General features: G+C 38.7%; 2 pseudogenes; one reads left to right on the forward strand and one right to left on the reverse strand.

Moving 5' to 3' along the window:
- Positions 1-1,392: 1,392 nt before the first annotated feature.
- On the reverse strand, positions 1,393-1,763 carry LOC150049231 (28S rRNA/ribosome and sororin micro-cofactor pseudogene; annotated as a pseudogene).
- Positions 1,764-3,096: 1,333 nt separating this feature from the next.
- Positions 3,097-21,876, forward strand: part of LOC150049232 (ferritin light chain-like) — a 31,795-nt pseudogene continuing 13,015 nt past the window's right edge.

The raw sequence follows: 21,876 nt of genomic DNA on the forward strand, positions 1-21,876 counted from the left end.
GCTTCAGAGAAAGGGTACATAGTGTAACAATAAAAGTTACTATTTTTTCAGGAGAATGTTTTTCTTCAATTAGTGCATCTGGCTCCATGCTCTCATTTTAATGATGATGGGGAAATCTGTTACCTACCACCATCTGTTCCCTCACAGGAGGGCATGATAACTGTCATTTGATTTAAAATGGGAGTCCATTTTTGCCCACATCTGGTTTCTTAGTTTGTAATTCTTAAATTTGCCAAACCTGAGGTTGAAAGCAGTATCTCTAAGTAGTAAGCTTAGTGTCCTCACTCATACCTCCAGCATTCCAGGAATTCCAGGATAAACAAAATATTGTTCTCAATATGTAGTATCTGACAATTTTCTCTTTGACCTTTTCTCTACAGAAATAACAATCTAAACACTTCCTGTATAGATAGCATTTCAACCCATGCTATCTCCCATCCATATTGATAGATTATTGCTTACTGTTTTAGAAATTTTGAAGCAAATACTTCTCAATTCATTAAAATCACTATTACAAAAAAGTAACATTTACTGACCCTGAAAATAATTTTCTTTATGGGTAGTATTTTGATTGTGGCTATTCATTTTTTTAATGTTTGGACTATATTTTATTAAAAATAATACAACAGAAGCAAGGTAAATGAGATAAAATGATTTATACAACCTGAGCAAAACCACAGAGGCAGGACTGATATCAGGATTCATACCTGACACCCCTCCAATGATCACTACTTGTGTTAGAAATGGTAAGATGGAATGTCATTCACTAGGGAGGCAGGGCCATTGGAGAAGCTGGTTTCTTTTTCTTTCCATTTATTACCGGTCTTTGGGCTTGAATTCAAGACTTAGGTGCTATCCCCGAGCCTCTTTGTGCTCAAGGCCCAGTGCTCTACCACTTGAGCCACAACACCACTTCCTGCCTTTTCTGAGAACTTTATTGGAGATGAGAGTCTTACGGACTTTCCTTCCTAGGCTGGCTTCAAAACAAGATCTTCAGATCTCAGCCTCTCGAGTAGCTAGGATTACAGGCATGAGCTACGGGCACACAGCAAGAGAGACTGGTTTCTAATTGCCTTTGTTCAAGGAAGTTCAGTGAGTCCTGCATCTGGCCTATCTTCACCTACACTCTTTTTCAAGGCCCACCTCCATCTCTACACTTATTCACACATGCCTCAGACTGATTCTAGGGCTTCATTACAAATAGATTTGATTGCTAGGAGAATGCTCCTCAATCTTGCTTCTGTGCCTTCTTCCTTCCTAACTTCCCTCTAGAGAAGGTCAGCAGACCACTGTGAAAAAGGAATCTGAGGACAAGGGATTTTGCTTTCTCTAAAGAACTTCGAAGCAACCACCAAATGTTGGCTATAGCTGAGAATCTCCTTGTAGAAGAATTTAGCTCTGCTTTTCAAGGTCTTCCATGTCTACATCTTGGGGGGCTTTAATCTTCTTTTGCCTTCTTTTGGGCTGTGTTTCACTAGTCCTAGGTGCCTTTGAAGAGGCTTCCACTACCATAGTGGCCTTTTCTTTCTGTGCAAGCCGAATCTGCTGTAGTAATTTTCTGCGTTTCTTCCCAGACAGGGTAATGTTGGCATGAGCACTGGATGCTCTCTTCTTGAGGTGATGTCTCGTGATCAGCCCATCTATCATGGCCCCGACCACCTTGTGCTTCAGTCTCCACTCTTAGTTCAAAACCCAACGGTGCTTGACAGCTTCTTCCTCAACTCCATTTGGGACAGGTTTATCTTTCCTCCCGGGGCACCCATAATTGCAGGGTGGTGCACTTCTGGGCCACATTTGTGCTTCTTGGCTACTCATTTGTTAAATACAGTGTGGAATGTGCTTTTGTTGTGAAAATGCTGTCAGTTTTTTCTTTGCTAGTTTGTGTGTGTGCATATGCGTCTGTATGTGTGTGTTTCTGTGTGAAGAACTTGAAGAAATAATCCTACCTGTTTGTTTGAAAGTTAATCTCCTTTTTCCCCTCTCACATTAACCTTTTTGGAATTAAAAGGCTAAATAACACAATGTTGGAAGCATAGCCATTAGATCCTCCTCCCTGTCTTATTGACTCGTCCTCTATCCTCTACAACAGGGGCAAGCACAGAGTAGATATTCTGTCTTGAATGAGTAAATGGATCAAAGGGTCTAAGGGCCTCTGATTACTTATTAATACTGAAAACTAGGTTGGAACCATCTGTCTTTCTTCAAACTGTTCTCTACAAACTTCAAGTTTAAAATGTAATATAAAATAATGATTACTTCAGCATGGAAATTCTTTCATTTGTTAGTACATGTAAACTTATATAGAATCCCATTGCTATGGGAAATATGTGTTTCCTCCTGTAGGTTATATATGGGTTCTTGGAATTATCCTACCTTTCAAGGATAGGGAATCATTTTGAACATGTAGGATGAACAGGTGAATATTTCTCTGGATATTTTATTTAGTATGTATTAAACATTCAGTGAACTGTCCACTAAGGTATTGCCTAGGATCAAAGGTGCTTGATTTAAAAAAAATCTTTCAAAGGTGGCTCAGTGCCCTTGAGTTGATTAATGATCTAGATTTTCTATTTCATGTCAGGGAGCATATTCACAGGGATTAATAAAAAGGGCAACAGCTAAATGGACAAGGAAAAAAAAGGCCAAAGTCAAAATGTACATGGAAATGTTCAAAAGAGAAATTACATTATTACAGAGCAAAGGCCAGAATAAATGTAGCTTGAAGAACTTGGTCTCAATCTGAGTTTTTTTTCATTCATTTTTATTGTAATTAATAGGGTTACATTATATTCACCAGATAGAAGGTGCTTTACTTCACATACATTGATGCCCTTTCTCATGTCTTGGTCCCCATTTCCCTCCCCCAACTTCCACCCCTCATCTTGTTTTCCTCCCTTCCCTACCCGACTTCAAATAACCAAATTCAATCTGAGTTGTGTGTGTGAGTGTGTGTGTGTGTGTGAGCTCTTATAGACACATTCATTTCATTATCGGAGGAGTTTTGATTCTATTCAAGGCCCTACTTGGAGTTGGCACCAATGACTCATGCCTGTGATCCCAGGCATGTGGAAGGGATGAGAGGCTCAGATTAAGACCATGGCTCCTGGCTATCCCGTGGATGGAAAGTACTTCATAATCTCAATGACAGTAAGCTTGGTGTGGTGGAAGTAAGGTCAGCTTCATGGTAGGTGCTTACCATTTGAGCTATGATGGAAAATAGATGTAAAATAGACAAATTTAAAGTAGACAAAAATCACAAGACTCTAATTCTAAATTACCAGCGTCAAAAAGGGCTGGGTGTTCCTTAGCCTAGGCAGACAAGTGTGAGGCCTTGAGTTCAAAACCTAGTACCACAAGATAAAATAAAATATCGTGATCCTACTTGGCCCGTTTGACTGAAAATCTCTTACTTGAGTTGTTAGTTTGGTGATATTCTGGACTATCTACTATTTTGAATGAGAGGTGTGTTCTATATTAGTCAAAGTTAAATATAGAAAAACTATTTTTCTTGATGATTTTCTAGGCAAGACAAGTTAAAATAAATTACATACTAATATGAGCAACATTAAATAATCTTACCCATAGTAAGTAATTTTAACAATATCTCTAATACATTGCTTAGTGAAGACTTTATATTCCCATATCACTGACTGTGTCTACTGGCCCTATAGTAATCTGTGATAGAAATAATTGTTTAACCATTTTGAATTAGAAAACTGAAATAAATGGATCAAGTAATTTGTCTAAAGACCCACAGCTGTGTTTGTCAGAGTTGGATTTCCAGTCTAATCAGTCTGATTTTGGAAACTAAGCTGTGTAATACTTGGACGTCTGCCTGTCTCTAGAATGTTCTCTGGTCAGATATGATACTTATTATTAGCAAGAGTCTATAAAAGATTCACTATGTTTTCCAGTGTTGACATTTCAGGAGTCAGTATAAAGGATTATTTATTCAACTCTTCATTATTGTGGGGTTATTAATTAGCAACATTTATGTGTTGTGTTTATTTTCTGAAACTAATTAGAATTGTGAGCCTGTCTGTCTATCTATCTATCACTTATCTCTCTTAAAGCCAAGCCTTCTAGGCTGTTTCAACTCTACCACAAGGTGGATTTATGAGATTATCTTTCATGGAATTTCTTTCTGCAATCATATAAAAATTTATAGTTACCTTATGTGGAAATCAAAATTATGGGCTAGTAATACTTCACACGATCCAATCTTAGGGTTTTTTTTTTGATATCAGGGTTTGATACCAACCAGCTTCTACTTCCACTACTTTCAGTAGTGGAAGGCCTGTGGGTATACTTGTGGTTGACACCTTGCCCTATTCATGCTAGCTGTATCTCTGTAATGAAATATTGTGACCCTTAAGTGTGAATTAGTCTTTAATGGATTACCAACTGTGGTAACAGCAATAACATTATGATGATGGTGGACAGTTTTTTTGAAAGATTTTATTAATACTGATTTTTACATCATATTTCAAATGTCATGTTTAACAAACAAATATTCAAGAAGAGAATCTCTATATGCAATCACTGACACAGATTTTAGAACATAATTAAAAGTAAGTTGAGGGTTTGCATGTCATAGATACATCAATCTATACTATAACATTATGCCTATAGAGTATGTAGCCCATCATAGATTTTTATGTCTAGATAGTTATGTTTATATCTCCAAGACCATGTCCATTACCTTGGGTACCCGAATATTAAGTCATGACTCTTTTACTGTTTGTCTAGTGTTTTCAACATGAAGGATGCTGTATTTTGTCAAATGCCTTCTTGGCATCCAGAGAAATTATCATATGATTCTTAACCTTAGTTTTATTGATATGATGTATTACATTAATTGTAAATGTTAAACCATCCTTGCATCTGTGGGATGAAGCTTACTTGATTATAGTGTATAATTTTTTAAATTTGTTTCTGGATTCTGTTAGCTAGTATTTTATTGAGGAGCTTTGTGTCTGTGTTCACCAGAGAGATTGGTCTATGGTTCTCTTTTTTGTTGGATCTTTCCCTGGTTTGGGGATGAGTATGATATTAGCTTCATAAATTGAGTTTGATATGGCTCCTTCTGCTTCTATTTCTCTGAAGAGTTTCAAGAGTATAGGTTTTACTTCATCTTTAAAAGTCTTGTAGAATTCCGCAGTGAAACCGTCTGGACCTGGTCTCTTTTTGGTTGGCATTTCCCTGATTGCTTCCGCTATTTCATTATATGAAATTGGTTTGTTCAGTTTGCTTATCTCTTCTTGGTTCAATGTGAGTAGTCTATATTTAATTAAGAAATCATCCATTTCTACTAAATTATCCTGTTTCTTTGCTTATAGGCCCCAGAAGTACTTATTCATGATAGACTGAATTTGCTGAATGTCAGTTTTGATTGTTCTTATAGGATTTCTAATCTTGTTTTTATTCTTAATAAAGTTACCAATAATATCCAATTCCTAGAAAGGAGGTCTAAAAACAAGGCATTACAAGTTGTAGTTCCTCACTAATTCAAGTGCTAATTATTCTTGAGAATAATTTTTTTTGTGGGTCATGGGGTTTAAACTCGGCCTGGGCGCTGTCCCTGAGCTCTTCAACTCAAGGCTACCATCCTACCCTTGAGCCAAGCCCCACTTCTTATTTTCTAGAGGTTTACTGGAGGTTCAGTTCCTTTTGTGACCTGGCTGGCTTTGAACCTTGATCTTCTGATCTCAGCCTCTTGGGTAGCTAGGATTATAGGTGTGAGCCACCATGCCTGCCTGGAAAATATTTTAGATGTCACAAGTTCTTGTGACTGGAAAATGTCAAGTTGATTTTCCTTATGGATTGATTTTGAATCTGAGAAGGAATTTAGTTATACTATGTCTGTTGTTAAGAAGATTGCCTTTACATTTAAACAAGATATCAAGATAACATCATTATGGGTCGATTAATCTCTTAGTCAATTAAAAGTTAGTTGCAATCACACATAGTGTTCCTTGCTTTTACTTCCTTGCTTGCACAAATATAGGCAGGAGGATCAGAAATTCAAGGCCAGATGGACTATATGTACAGGCCATGTCACAAACCAAGACAAATCAAACTAACCAAACAACAAAACCCATACCAAACATACAAAACAAAACAAATCCCCAAAGAAAAATAAGTCAAAAGTCAATTACTTCAGAGTGCTAAATTAAATGATGTTTTATACAGTTGAACACTATGCTGAAACCCCCAAGCATAGTACTTGTCTTAAGGAAGGAGTGTCTGTGTAGTGTGTGTGTGTGTGTGTGTGTGTGTGTGTATGGGACGGTTCAGGAGAGTAGAGGGACCGTGACAGTCCTAGAGGAGAAAGGTGGTATGTTAATTGCTATACTTATTTTAAGACTCTTTAAAGTGATATCACTGAAGAAAATGCTTAGTTACTAAGATAATTGTCCAAAACTCTAGGGAACAAATTGTTCAAAAATTTGGAGAACAATGCCCAAGTTGCCTAGAGTGGTTGCAATTACATCAGCTTGTAGACTACTTACGCTGAATATTGTAGTCATTTATCCTGTAAAATGAACCAGAAAACTAAAAGCACTCTGTTATTCCTATGATAGCTATCTTGCTAAAAATAAAAGCTTAAAATAGGTTAGCTTCTTTTCCTAGGAGGTTAGTAAATAATTCAGCCATTGTCAATGGGACAGAAATACAACACATTCAAAGGTAGAAAGTAATTTCAAATGAAGGCAGTTAAACTGCCAGGCATTAGCAAGGAAAATGTGCTTTGTGCTGGCTACAAATCATATTTTCTCCTTTATCTTCCATACCTTAAATGTTCAGGCCATAAAATGAGGGTCTGCCCTTGCTAGCTTCTTCTGCTTCCATAGATCAAGACTTGCATTCACATATTTCCTTTGCATCTATGGCCACTTCAAGGTTCTTCTCCCTCCTATCCCCATCTTTGTACTTTGTGTACTTCTCTGCTTTGGTAATGTAGTTGAATGTAATATGGGCATAATGACCATCTTCCTAGCTATCAGATTCATAGGCTTACCACATATAAAATTCTTCAAAACTTCAAGGCTAAATGTGTGATTACATTGATGCCTTGAGAGAATTATAAGGCAAAGTGTGGTAAAGAGGCAACATTTACTACCTAGATAGATTAAATTTCAACTGGAAGTTTTTATTTTTGTACTCCTTCAACTGACTGAGAAGCTAGATTTAAAGTACAGAGCGCAAGGATACTTAAAGATTAGCAAAAAAGGAAAATTAGTATATGTATATAAATATATACTTTCTTGGCAATCACTGAGACAGAAATGTCTGTGGCATTTGTTTAATTTACGATAATTGCAAATCATCTTAAAATGGGCTTGGGAGTTTCAGCTCACCTCTAAATTTCTAGATTGAATCACTTGTGACAGGGAAATCAAGTTAAACATAGACAGAGTCTCTGCCCTGGGATTCAAATATGCACCTAACTAATTAGTTGACTGGAATGATTCTTGGAGGAATGCACTCTGATGGATATCTTTAGAAGAATGTCTTTTATTTCATATGACAATTCTGTAAAAATTTCGTGGCTGTTTATGTGATCCCTTGTGTATATTTATACTAAATTCTAGCATACAACAATAAGACATTCATGTTTTCTTTTTTTCAGATTTTAATGGATGAAATTTAATTCTTTATGAATTAAGTTTATGTGTAATTAAAAATGGAAATTTATACATTCTTTTTTCTGTCCCAATAGTCAACTGCTAAAGAAATAGGAGCCTCAATGTGAATAAGAATCAGGTCAACACAGTTCAACCAGAAAGAACAGAGGAAATGCTGTGACTATAATTTTCCAACCCTCTGAGAAACTGAGTCCCCAGACTGACTTTTTGGTTGGAAGTGAAAGGCAAATAATTATCGCTGAATAAAATGCTACTTTAAAGAAGATGTCCTTTCTTCTTTTTAAATTTTTGTCTGATTTACCAGGATTTGTATGTGGGCTTTAGCTTTATGGGGATGTATAATTTATCTAGAAATTGAGTTAAGTCTAAAAGATCACCCTTGGCTACTTTCATATTAGCCGCCATCAATGAATGACTATTAACTGAATTTCTGTTTTCCTTTGTGATGCAATAATTTTCCAGCCATCTGTTCTTTGGAATATTTATGTAGAGGTAATGAAGAACACTGGGATTTATGCTGAAACTTTAGAATCCTTCCATAGCTCCTCAGCAACCCTACAGATGTCAGATACCCAGTGTCAATGACAGAAGAGAAACACCTGGCAGGGAAGGTCTCAAGTGTTTATTTAGATACATTTCCCTGAATCATTGGCCAGGCTCTACTGAAGCTCCTACTATCTCCTGCAGTATATACTCCTTAACCATTGTAATGCAATGAACAGGATCATACTAATAGCAACACTACATTTAGCATTCTAATTGTAAAGAAAGTCAAGCTGATTTGGGGATGAAGGTTTTTTTGTTTTGTTTTGTTTTAAAGAAAGCCTATCTTTCCCAAAGCCCCCCAAAAGCCTGGGAAAGATAAGTGCAGAGGACTGGGGATAATTTTTGTTCATTACCTCATGCTTTATAGTTGGTCATTCAGACTGGGGGTTGACAAACACCATTTACCCCAAACCAGTCATCTGTGTTGGCTGAAGTAGAGGTTGCTGCAGAGATTTCTGGTTTGGTTATGCTTTGATTCAACATTTGGCAAATGTTAAAATGCCAGGAAGGAGTGCAGCTGTGAGCAAGACCAGGGCATCTAGAGGAATCCAAGGCTATGCCTTCATGGCAGGACCTGGGTTTAATTTTCTTAGTTTGACAAAATCTGTCTCTGGCAGTATAATCTGTCCATTTGACACATTTTGGTCTCAGCAAACTATGAAAAGCAGGTAATACTGCAAAGGAATTGACAGTTTTAACACGCTTCAGTAAGAACAGATCTTACAGTGAACTGTGCAGCATTCTGGGAGAAAGATTTAATTTCTTATGCTTGATCAGAGAGTTCTGTGTTTAAAGGACCTTACAGAAAATGTGGACAGATGGCTAGGAGTGCTTCACAAACGCTGTGGAAAAATGTAGAACTTCTCATGTAATATCCATTATTTCTTCCTTCTGCAAACCTGAGAAGTCCAATGCCTTCCAGAAAGCTCATGCCAGCCTTTGCAAAGAAATCATTATGTGTGGATTTATTTTATAAAATGTGTTACCAGAAATGACATACACATGCAATGTAAAGTGTAGGGTATGAATTTTGAAAATGAATTTAAGGATTCAGCATTTCTATTTGTTCTGTCTTACTGTCTTACAGCATCTAGACTGGTTACAATGGAGCTTACTGACAAATTCCACTATGCACCCAAAAATTAATCCATCATTTGAACAAGTGACACTAGGCCATGGATGTTTATTAGCTCAGAGCCAGCATGACTGTGCTTATGCAGAGAGGACGAGAGATTTTGCTCATTAACATCCTAAGATTTAGGAAATGTGTGAGAAAGGAAAGTGAGACTAACACAGACCTAAAAGGAGTTCACTCCTTAGCACCTCTAATATTTTCTAGTTATTTTTGCATGTATAAAATTAATGTGTAAATTATTCATATCTTATGTTTCTTTCCACAAGATGTAGCTTTGACCCTTTCAAAATTCCACATTTCACAGGTGAGTTGGTCTTTCCAAAAGTCATAAAGTGGCCTAATAAAAATAGGCCACTGATGTAATTGCAGAAGGCATCAAAGTTCAGAGGAGTTTGCACTCTTGTTAAATATCAAGGCAGCTCATCATGGGATGAGGATTGCAGTGAGAAAGAAGGGCTAATTGGAGAATGCCACTGTCTTCTGCCAGCTAAGTATCTAGGCTAAGAGGTTGCCAAGATGTCTTCCACTCTTGCTTGTTTCATTCAATTTGTGCTTTCTTTGGTGTTTCAACTAAAGGCATTTGAATACACAATATGGACATTATTCTTATTTTAAAGTTTGGAAGAATTTCAAGCATGTTTTCTGAATTGGCTCATTTATTGGCTTCCTCTAGAATTTCCATTTAGTTTTATATCACTCCCTGGGTATGAGACTGTTTTTTCTGTTTTGTTTTTTGGTACCAGGAAATTTGAACTCAGGCCTTATGCCTTTTAGACAGACACTCTGTCTACCTCTCCAGCCACACTACCTGCCTTGATCTGGGGTCTTGAATAAAGACATTTCAATAAAAGGTGCTTGGTCTCTCTATAACTAACAATTTTCAAACATCATTTGGCCAGTTTGAATGGGGAAAATCATAGATAAGATTGGAGCAAAAACTGTTCCCTAAGAAGTCCCAAAATGCTGCCAGACCTGAGAGGCTTCCTGAAGATATTGGAGACTAAGAGCTGTAGTTGGCTTTGGGAACTGTCCTTGGTAAAGTTAAACTGGAGCTCCAGGCTGGTGAAATGACTTGTACATGTTCAAAGAAATAAATTGGGGAAGTGAGCTTTTCTGCAGGGCCAAGTGCTCCTAACAAGAGTCAAGACTAAGGATGTAAGCTTCTAGTGTCATAAGAAGTGCTGGGAAAAAGTGCTACAGAGTCTTTTTTTTTGGGGGGGGGGTGGGCTTAAACTCAAGGCCTGGTGCTGTCTCTGAGCTTTTGTGTTCAAGACTCTACCATTAGAGTCACAGCTTCACAGCTCCACTTCGGTTTTTGATGATTAATTGGAGATAAGAGTCTCACACAAGATGATTGGGAGGGGTGAGGGCAGAGAAAGGGGGACAAAAATATGAGAAGGGGATCAAGGTTCGAGAAGTAATGTACACATTATCTCACGAATGTAACTGTAACCACTCTATATTCCAACAATGAAATACAGTAATAACAAAAGAGTCTCAGAATTTTCTGACTGGGCACTTGGGAACCATGATCATAGTAGGATTTGTAGGTGTGAGCCTCTATGCCTCACATTTTTTTTTTTAACATAGGCCTGGACTTGTTGCCATTTTCAAGTTTGATAAGCTGCCATACATACGTGTATGTTAACATTTAAAAGGATTTTCATGAATTACCTAGAAACTTCTTTTTAGTATATCACTTGATTTATATGCATATTTTAACTTGTTTTTTTTTTTACCAATTTTATTGCTATGCAAATAATACATGAATGATTCTCCACTATTATTCTGAGTTCAATCAGCTGTACTAATTTGAGGAATGTACAACAAAACTGTTGTCATCATTAAAAACTCAAACATCTTCAGGTACCAGTGGCTCACACATACAATCCTAGCTACTCAAAGAAGCTGAGGTCTGAGCGCCACAGCTCAAAGCTAGCCTGAATTGGAAAGTCCATGACTTTTTCTCCAATTAACCACCAAAATGTTTGAAGTGGCACTGTAGCTCCAGTGGTAGAGTGCCAATGTTGAGCAAAAAATAGCACAGTGACAGTACTCAAGTGCTGAGTTCAAGCCCTAGGAGTGACACAAAAGAACAAAGAACAAGAAAAACAACAAAAACCCTAAAAATTCTTCCTTTTCATAGTCTCCTTTGAAACTGGGTGAAGGAGTACCAGATGTACCACTCTGGTGGTACCTTTTGCCTAGTGAATATAATGATCTTGCCTTATGTGTGGACATGCATGGTCAACATAAATAAATAAATAAATATTTCCAAATCAAAAAAGTTTTCAATTCCTGTGAATGCATTATGCAGCTTAATTGATGCAGACAAACATTTAACATACCAGTGTGTTCAAACTGTGTGACTGTGGAGTATTTTCCCTGCTCTTCCTTTTGTGAAAGAATACCTCTGAAAAGCAAATGGTTTAACTATCTATTAACTGTTTAAACCTTACTCCATGGAATTTCACTTGTACAGCTTGGGGGTCTATAGATGTGTCTCATCCTGTGCTGGTTTATGTGAGAGGTATTAATATTGCTACATTTTTTTTGTGAGTCTTGGAGCTTGAACTTGGCCTGGGCACTGTCCCTGAGCTCTTCAGCTCAAGACTACTGCGCTACCCTTGAGCCAAACCCCACTTCCTGCTTTCTGGATGTTAATTGGAGATAAGAGTCTCAAGTCCTTTTGTGCCCGGCTGACTGTGAACCTTAATCCTCAGATCTCAGCCTTCTGAGTAGCTAGGATTACAGGCGTGAGCCACCACACCCAGCTTCTTTTTATTGCCACATTTTTAAAACATTTTTGTTATTTTCAGGGTAATGTATAGAGGAGTTACTGATACATTCATCAGGTAGTGGATGCGTTACTTCTCGCACATTTGTTGGGGCCTGATCGCCATTTCTGGGGCCTGTTCACCAATCTGACTCAGCAGCCATTGAAGGGCTTTGACCAGGCATTCCTTGCATACCTCTCTTGAGGTATTTCTGTGTATGTGACTCAACTGAACCCCCTAGAGCATGTCCTCAGCCCAGCTTTCCTGCACTGGTCCGGCCCAGCATCTGAAAGTTTGCTCTAACCCTTAGTGATAGCACCTTGACCTTTGTTCTATTGGTTCATTTCCTAGTTCCCACCTCCTCTTTCCCCCACAGTATATAAACTTGAGATCTCAATAAACTTGAGATCTGCTGCGCTTTTATGGCTGATACAGCTCCTGGCTCTGTGTTGTTTTCTCCCCGGTAATTGGGGGAGGGCTGGGTTATCGATACTTTCCATCTCAGGCTCCATGGGACTTCAGGCTGGTCCTGGGTGTCCCTCTTATACCCCTGTTGCTGGAGAGCAACACACATTGATTCCCTTCTCATGTTTTTGTTTTTGTTTTTTTTTTCACCGGTGGCAGAGCATTTGGGCATTTGGGCTGTTCCATCACTTGGCTTTGGTGAACTGTGCCGAAATGAACGTAGGTATTCAGGTGCCTTTGTTGAATTCTTTCATGTCTAGGAGTGATATTAGTAGATCATAGATAGTTGTTTTTTTTTTTTTTTGCCAGTCCTGGGTTTGAGCTCAAGGCCTGAGCTCAAAGTCCTTGGACTTTCTCAAGGCTAGAGCTCTACCACTTGAGCCTCAGCACCACTTCCGGCTTTTTTCTATGTATGTGGTACCAAGGAATCGAACCCGGGTCTTCGTGCATGCTAGACAAGCACTTTAACCACTAGGCTAAACTCCTGGCCCCTGATCATAGATAGTTTTATATTTAGTTCCTTTTCTATTCTCTTTCTTTTATTTTTAAACTAATTTGCACATTCGCTTCCATAGTTTTGCATCAATTAACATTCTCACCTAAGCTGTTCCCTTCTTTCTCATACCCTCACTAACACTGGTTAGTGTTTATGTTCTCAATGATGGCCATTTTAACTGCTGTTTGGTGAAATCTAAATATTGCCTTGATTCTAAGAGGAAAGAGCAGAGGAGATGCTGAACAATGGTGATGAGGTGACTCATCAATAAGCCTTGGGCATATAAATGAATATATTAAATTTTAACTGCCTTGTACAGTTGTTTGAAGTGTGTGTGTATGTGTGTGTGTGTGTGTGTGTGTGTGTGTGTGTGTGTGCGCCAATCCCGGGGCTAGAACTCAGGCTGAGCACTGTCCTTGGGCTTTCCTCAAGACTAGAGCTCTACCACTTGAGCCAGGGCATCACTTCCAGTTTTTTTTTTTTCTGTGTATGTGGCACTGAGGAATAGAACCTGGGTCTTTGTGTATGGTAAGGCAAGCACTCGACCACCAGGCCAAACTCCTGGCCCTCTTTTGAAGTTTTTAGTAAGAAAATTATTTAGAGCAAAGGGTGTCTTAACAACAAGGTGGAGGTTGTGACAGTCCTCCTAAGACTAAAACACCTGGATTTTATTTAATTTACATGATAAAACATTGTTTCAAATTTCTTAAAAGGTTGCATATTATCAGAAGATGGGAGAAATGATGGGGAAAATAGACATCTGCAGTTCTCAAGAAAAAGAGCGTGAAAAAAATTCAGTTTTTGCTGGGCAGTATTAATATGAACAACAGCTATTTTTTTGTGACAGTAATGACACCTACTTCATGTGGTTTCAAGTCATGGATAATCAGCCCTTCTAGTTGTACACAATGGGGAAATTTGAGCCATTGTAAAATACTCAATTGTATGCATTGTGAGCAAACATGTTTTTCCTCGGTAGTGATCTCCTTATAACTATAGACCCATGGATACCAAGGGTCTACTCTACTGCTAGTGTTTCTTCATCTTCTCTTTCAAGAATCTTTTCAAGTCTCCTGAATACAGCTCAGTGGTGAACTAACAAGGGATTTTACTACCCCAGGAATAAAGGTGATATGGTTAAGCCAGCCTACCTTGCTTGTGACAGGTAATTCTTCCCATTACAGACCTGGAAGTACGTGAAAATAGGCAGCAGAAACAGTGATCACATGACAAAACACTGACTCTTACTGTGAACATATACTAATCATACTTAGTTCTACTTAAAGGTGTTATGGTAGATTCCTCAATGGCAAGCAAAATAGTTTTCCTTACTCGCCCAAAACTCTGTGAGCTGCCTAATCCTGTATAATAAATCAATCTTGGTTTGTAATTGCCCACTTTTAAAGTCATGACACTACTTTGATTTAAATTATTTAAGCAATTGTGTGTATTTTTCCTTTCCATATATTTTTACATTATATTCACCAGATAGAAGGTGCATTAATTCACGTACATTGATACCCTTTCTCATGTCTTGGGCCCATTTCCCTCCCTTCACCTCCACCCCTCATCTTGTTTCCCCCCTTTCCCTATCCTATTTCAAATGACCAAATACATATACATATATACACACACATATATATACAATATATCAAATAATAAGGTAAAATACTGTAACAATATGAGATAACAAAGGGACAACAAAAGAGATGAGAGATAACATAATATATTAAGGACAACAATCGCTCATTATATGGCTTTTGTTTCCATAGCCTGGAGGTCCTTTCATTTAGTGTCATACTATATGATCTCCTCCTCTCCTCCTCCCCCTCCTCCTTCTCCTCTTCCTTCTTTTCTCTTTCTGTGGCTTGAACTCAGGGCTTGAGTGCTGTCCCTAAGCTTCTTTGTGCTCAAGTCCAGTGCTCTACCACTTGTGCTATAGCACCACTTCTGTATTTTTTTCCTGAATAATCTATTGGAGATAAAAGTAGTATGGACTTTGCCTGGATTGTTACAAACCACAGTCCTCAGATATCAACCTTTTGAGTAGCGAGGAATACAGATGGCACATGGAGAGTGATTTAAATAACAGAAATATGTTTCTTCAGTTCTAGAATCTACATATCTTGAAATCTGATTTTGGCAAGGTTAGTTTTTATTTTTTTTTATTTTTTGTAAATTTTTTTTAATTGTAATTAGTAAAAGGGTTACATGATATTTGCCAGATAGAAGGTGCATTAATTCACATACATTGATACCCTTTCACATGTCTTGGTAGCCATTTCCCTCCCCCCCCACACCCCCCACCCGTCTTGGTTTTCCCCCCTTCCCTATCAAATTTCAAATATCCAACTACAAATAAATTCAATAAATCAGATAACAAAGTGAGATACTATACCAATATGAGATAACCAAGGGACAGCAAAGGAGATGAGAGACAACATAGTACATTAAGGACAACAATCATTCATTATATGGCTTTTGTTTCACTATCCTGGAGGTCCTTTCAATTAGCTTCATACTATATGGCCTTATGTATCAAGATTTTGCTCTATTGCAGATCTCTGCTAGTAGAGCCCAAGGTTTCTACTGATTATGACGAATGAGGGAAACCATTGAGCCTAAGTTCCTTTGAGTCTGGCTTACTTCATTTAATATGATTTTTTCTAAATCTCTATTTCCTAACAAATGGGGCAATGTCATTCTTTCTAACAGCAGCATAGAATTCCATTGTGTACAAATACCACAACTTATTGATCCACTCATCACTTGAGGGACATCTAGGTTGGTTCCATATCTTTGCTATGGTGAATAATGCTGCAATGAACATTGTTGTGCTAGTGGATTTAGTATGCCCTTGTTTCTGGATGGTTGGGTAAATGGCTAGTAGTGGAATTGCTGGGTCATAGGGGAGTTCTATGTTTAGCCTTTTGAGGCACTGCCACACTGCTTTCCATAGAGGTTGAACGAGTTTGCAGTCCCACCAACAGTGTAGTAGTGATCCCTCCTGGCCACATACCCTACAGCATTCGTTTTCCTGATCCTGGCCATTCTAACTGGAGTGAGGTGGAATCTTAGAGTTGTTTTGATTTGCATTTCTTTTATGACCAGAGATGTTGAGCATTTCTTCATGTGTCTATAGGCCATTTTTGTTTCTTCTTCAGAGAAGACTCTCTTTAAGTCTTTGGCCCATTTTTTAATGGGATGGTTGTTACTTTGGAGGTTAGTTTTGGAGTGATTCAATTTTTTGAGTTGTTGATATATTTTAGATATGAGGCCTTTGTCCGTTCTTTGGTTGGTGAAGATCTTCTCCCACTCTCTAGGCTTCCTAATTAATTTACTAGCTATGTCCTTTGCCTTACAAAAGCTCTGCAGTTTAATGCAGTCCCACTTTTCCATCCTTTCTCTGATTTGTTGTGATTCTTGGTCCTTATTAAGAAAGTTTCCACCTGTGCCAAGGAGGCCTAGTGTATCTCCTATTCCTTCCTGTAAAGTTTTCAGTGTGTCAGCTTTTACCTCCAGGTCTTTGATCCATTTGGAGTTAATTCTAGTGCAAGGTGACAAAGAAGGATCCAACTTTAGTTTTCTGCAGGTGCTTAACCAGTTCTGCCAGCACAACTTGTTGAAGAAGCTGTCTTTCTTCCATTCTATTTTTTTGGCTCCCTTGTCAAAGATTAGGTGGCCGTAGGTCTGTGGTTTAATATCTGGGTCCTCAGTTCTATTCCATTGGTCTTCAGGCCTGTTCTTGTGCCAGTACCAAGCTGTTTTGAGAATTATAGCTCTGTAATAGAGTCTAAAGATTGGAATTGAAATTCCTCCAGCACTGTTTTTCTGCTAAGAAATGTTTTTGCTATATGGGGTCTTTTATTATTCCATATGAAATTTTGAATTGCCTCTTCTATTTCTTTATAGAATGCCATTGGGATATTGATGGGTATTGCGTTGAATTTGTAGATAGCCTTGGCAAGATTGTCATTTTCACAATGTTGATTCTTCCAATCCAGGAGCATGGGAAGTTTTTCCATTTCCTTAGTTCTGCTTTAATTTCCTTTTTTAGGGTTTTAAAGTTTTCGTCAAAAAGGTCCTTTACATTCTTAGTTAAGCTGATTCCAGGTACTTTATTTTCTTTGAGGCTATTGTGAAAGGTGTTTCTTTCCTGATTATTGCCTCGTTCCTCTCACTATTGGCGTAAAGGAAGGCAGTTGATTTTTGAGGGTTGATTTTATAGCCTGCTACTCTTCCAAAGCTTTGAATCAGCTCAAGGAGCTTGGGAGTAGAGTCTACAGGATTCTTTAAATACAGAATCATGTCATCTGCAAAAAGGGATAGTTTTATTTCCTCTTTCCCTACTTGGATCCCCTTTATGCTTGCTTCTTGCCTTATTGCACTGGCTAGGAATTCTAGTACTATGTTAAAGAGGAGTGGAGAGAGTGGGCATCCTTGTCTCGTTCCTGATTTTAGAGGGAATAGCTTTAGATTTTCACCATTAAGTGTAATACTAGCAGTGGGTTTCTCATACAGAGCCTTTATTACATTGAGGAATGTTCCATGGATTCCTAGTTTCTCCAGAGCTTTTAACATAAAGGGTGTTGGATCTTGTCAAATGCCTTTTCTGTGTCTATTGAGACAATCAAGTGATTTTTGTCCTTGCTCCTGTTGATGTGTTGAATTATATTAATTGATTTGCGTATGTTGAACCAGCTTTGCCTCCCCGTGATGAATCCACTTTGATGATAGTGTATAATTTTTTTGATGAGTTGTTGTAGACGGCTGGCCAGTATTTTGTTGAGAAGTTTTGCATCAATGTTCATCAAAGATATAGGTCTATAGTTCTCTTTCTTTGATGAATCTCTGTCTGGTTTGGGGATGAGGGTTATACTGGCTTCATAGAATGAGTTTGGTAAGGAACCTTCATTTTCAATTTCGTTGAAGAGCTTGAGGAGTATTGGTGTGAGCTCTGCTTTGAAGACCTTATAGAATTCAGCTGTGAACCCATCTGGCCCTGGGCTTTTCTTAGGTGGAAGTTCTCTAATTGCCATTTCTATTTCAGAGCTTGAAATATGCCTGTTGAGTTGGGTTAGTTCTTCTTGGTTCAGTGTGGGTATGTTAATATTGGCTAGGAATTCATCCATTTCATCTAGATTCTCAAATTTGTTGGTGTAAAGGTTTGAGAAGTATTCCCTCATGATATTCTGGATCTTGGTAATTTCTGTCGTGATATTACCATTTTCATCTGCGATTTTGTTTATTTCAGTATGCTCTCTTCTTTTTTTGGTAAGATTTTCTAAGGGCTTGTCAATTTTGTTAATACTTTCAAAGAACCAACTCCTTGTTTTGTTGATTCTTTCTATAGCTTTTTGGATTCCAAAACATTTAATTCTGCTTTGATTTTAATTATTTGCTTTCTTCTACTGGGATTAGGGTTGGCTTGTTGCTCTTTTTCCAGGAGCATAAGGTGAGACATTAAGTTGTTGGTTTGCAATTTTTCCAACTTGTTGTAGGCACTCAGCGCTATAAATTTTCCTCTGAGTACTGCCTTTGCTGTGTCCCAAAGGAGTTGGTATTTTGTGTGCTCCTTACTGTTAAATTTCATAAACGGTTGGATTTTTGTTCTGATCTCTTCAATGACCCATTGGTGATTCAACAATGTGTTGTTCAGTCTCTATGAGTTACAGGGTTTTCGTTGGTGGAGATGTGTATTCAGTTCCAGTTTGATGCCTTTGTGGTCTGAGAGTGTGCATGGAATAATTTCAGTATTTCTGAATCTGACCAGGTTTGTTTTATGGCCTAAGATGTGATCTATTTTGGAAAATGTTCCATGTGCTGCTGAGAAAAATGTATATTGTGTTGTTGCTGGGTGGAATATTCTGCAGATGTCTGTTAGATCTAGTTGGTCTATATAGTTGTTCAGTTCTAAGGTTTCTCTGTTGAGTTTTTGCCTTGTTGATCTGTCCATAGGTGAGAGTGGTGTGTTAAAGTCACCGACAATCACTGTATTTCGATCTATGTACGGTTTCAGTGTAAGTAAAGTTTGCTTGATGAAGTTCGGAGCTCCAGGATTGGGTGTGTAAATATTTAGGATCGTTATGTCTTCCTGGAGGAAAGATCCCTTTAGTAGTATGTAGTAACCTTCTTTGTCTTTTCTTACTAATTTTAGTTTGAAGTCTGTTTTATCTGATATGAGGATGGCAACTCCAGCCTGTTTATGGGGGCCGTTAGCTTGATAGAGTTTATTCCAACCTCTCACTTTCAAAAGATGATTGTTTTTTTTGGGTAAGATGTGTCTCTTGAAGACAGCAGAACGATGGCCCTTGCTTTTTGATCCAACTGGACAGCCTATGCCATTTAATTGGAGAGTTAAGTCCATTGATATTGAGAGTTAGGATTGAGAGATATTTATTAGTTCCTACCATTTTTCAAAGCTTTTATTAGGGCCTGTGTCTTGACAGTTCTTGTGGTCCTTAGATGGTATGCTGTTTAGGTGCCATTTCTTTCCCTATATTGCATTTATTTTGGTTTTCTATGTATAGAACATCGTTGAGAATTCTCTGTAGTGTTGGTTTTGTTGCGACATATTTTTGCACTTTTTCCCTGGAATGGAATGTTTTTATTGTTCCCTCAGTTATGAATGAGAGCTTAGCTGGATACAGTATTCTTGGTTGGTAGTTATTTGACTTAAGGGCATGACATATTTGCTTCCAGTCACTTCTTGCTTGCATGGTCTCTGCTGAGAAACCTGGGGTTATTCTGATTGGTTTTCTTTTATAGGTTACTGATTCCTTTTCCCTGGCTGCCTTTAGGATCCTTTCTTTGGTTTCTATTGATCCAGTTCGGATTACGATGTGGCAGTGGGATGTTCTTTTCTGGTCAGGTCTGTTTGGGGTTCTAAAAGCTTCTTGTATCTGGATGGGCCTGCCCTTCTGGATATTTGGGAAATTCTCTGAGATGATTCCCTGAAGTGTATTTCCAATACCATTGACCTCTTTCTCCACGCCCTCCTCAATACCAATTAGCCTTAAATTAGGCTTCCTTGGACCTCCTGAAGTGCTCTCTCATTTTTCCTAGATTTGGATTGACTCATTTTCTGTTCTTTCTCTATAATAACTAAATTATCTTCAGCCCCGGAAATTCTCTCCTCTGCATTGTCTAACCTGCTATCAAAGCTATCTACTTTATTTTTCATCTCCCTTGCTTCTAATTGCTCATTTTTGATGCCTTGCATCTCTTCTTTTAGGTCATGTATGGATTTCTTTAGCTCCTTGTTTTCCATTTGTGTGGTTAGCTCAGTAGCTTTACTTTCTTTGAACATTTGCTGGAGTTCGGTCACCTTTTTATTTGTGGATTCTATGAATTCATCCATCTTTCTTTGAAAAACCTTTATTATGGCCTCCTTTATGGCTTCTTCTTTTTCACTTATCACCTTGTTCATGGTTTCCTCTTGTTCAGCTATGGCTTCCTCCCTTATCTCTTTCTTTATATTTTCACATTTTTCATTAATGATGTTTATCAATTGCATTTGTATAGCACTTGGAAGACTCTCCTCTAGGTTTGCCAGTGACTGTTCCATTGTCTGTTTACATTGGGTGGGGGATGTTGTTTCTTGATTTGACATTTTTCTTGAGTTTCTTGTTCTGCCCATTTGAAAATGGGAGCACGATTAATACTAAATACGATTATAGTTTTTCAGATATAACCAACCTAGACCTCTGTAGCTGGCAGACACTAGATGTTCACAAGTTTTGATTGGTGTTATCACTCTTTCTTTTTGGGCAGTTACCAACCAATCTAATACATCCACTGATAAGCGATTTATACCCAAAACAATAAGCCTCTCAATCCAATCTCTATTGTCTTTAAGTCCCTCTGAGCCTAGAGAATAATTAAACACCTAGATATACAGTATTGCTCAACAGCCATCAAGTGTAGATCCATGCAGTATAAGGGTTGAAAGATGAACAGAGGTCCAGAGGTAGAAAAATGGAATGAGAGAGGTCAGGGGAGGTACAAGAGGATTAACGTAGGAGTGTAAGAATATTGTAGTAATGAATAAAAGGTATAGCGTAAGGATAACTGACCTAAGTTGGTAAGTACGTAGCATATTTGAGTACAAAGTTTGGAAAGAATTTGAATAAAACTTATGTGTTGCTTCATGACTAGCTCTTGGCCCAACCAGTGGCCTCACAGTGGACCATGGGATGGATCTGCGAGCTTCCGTCTGAGCGCCGTTGGCAGACGTTTTACTGTGCTGTTTCCAGGGGCGGCCCCAAGCCAAGGGTCTGGGGATTGAGAGTTTCAGGGGCTCTCCACAGGACCAGCAGGAGACCCCTCTGTTCCCAGGGGCGTGGCCCAGCTGAGGACGTGGGCTCCAAGGGCGGAGCCGCGCCTTTTTGATTCTCAGAAGGGGAGCTTGGCTGCTGGTAGGCCCTTCAGATCCCTGCTGTGTTTCCACTGCTTTGTCAGAGTCTGTGACTATGGGAGGCCCCTCGGTGCTGTCTTGCTCAGGATTCCCAGCTGGAGGATGTGCCGCTCAAGAATTGAGGGGGGGCAGATGCTGGCTCCTATTTTCCCTCTCCCCCTACCTGCTTTGTAAGGCAGGGTCCCAGCGCCCTCCACTCTCCAGATCCAGTGGCCTGGGAGAGGATCCTGGTGGGCGGGTGGGAGCTGGGACAGCTCCACCTCCCCTGGTGGGGTGCTGAGTCTTAGGGTTTGCCTGCTTGTCAGTCTCCAGTCAGAGGGCTGGGGGTTGAGCCCCTTGGGCGGGTGGGAGTTGGGACAGTCCTGCCTCCCTTGGTGGGGTGCTGGGTCTTA

This window comes from Megascapheus bottae, chromosome 20 (assembly GCF_031878675.1).
Source record: "Megascapheus bottae isolate mThoBot1 chromosome 20, mThoBot2.hap1, whole genome shotgun sequence".
NCBI lineage: Eukaryota > Metazoa > Chordata > Mammalia > Rodentia > Geomyidae > Megascapheus > Megascapheus bottae.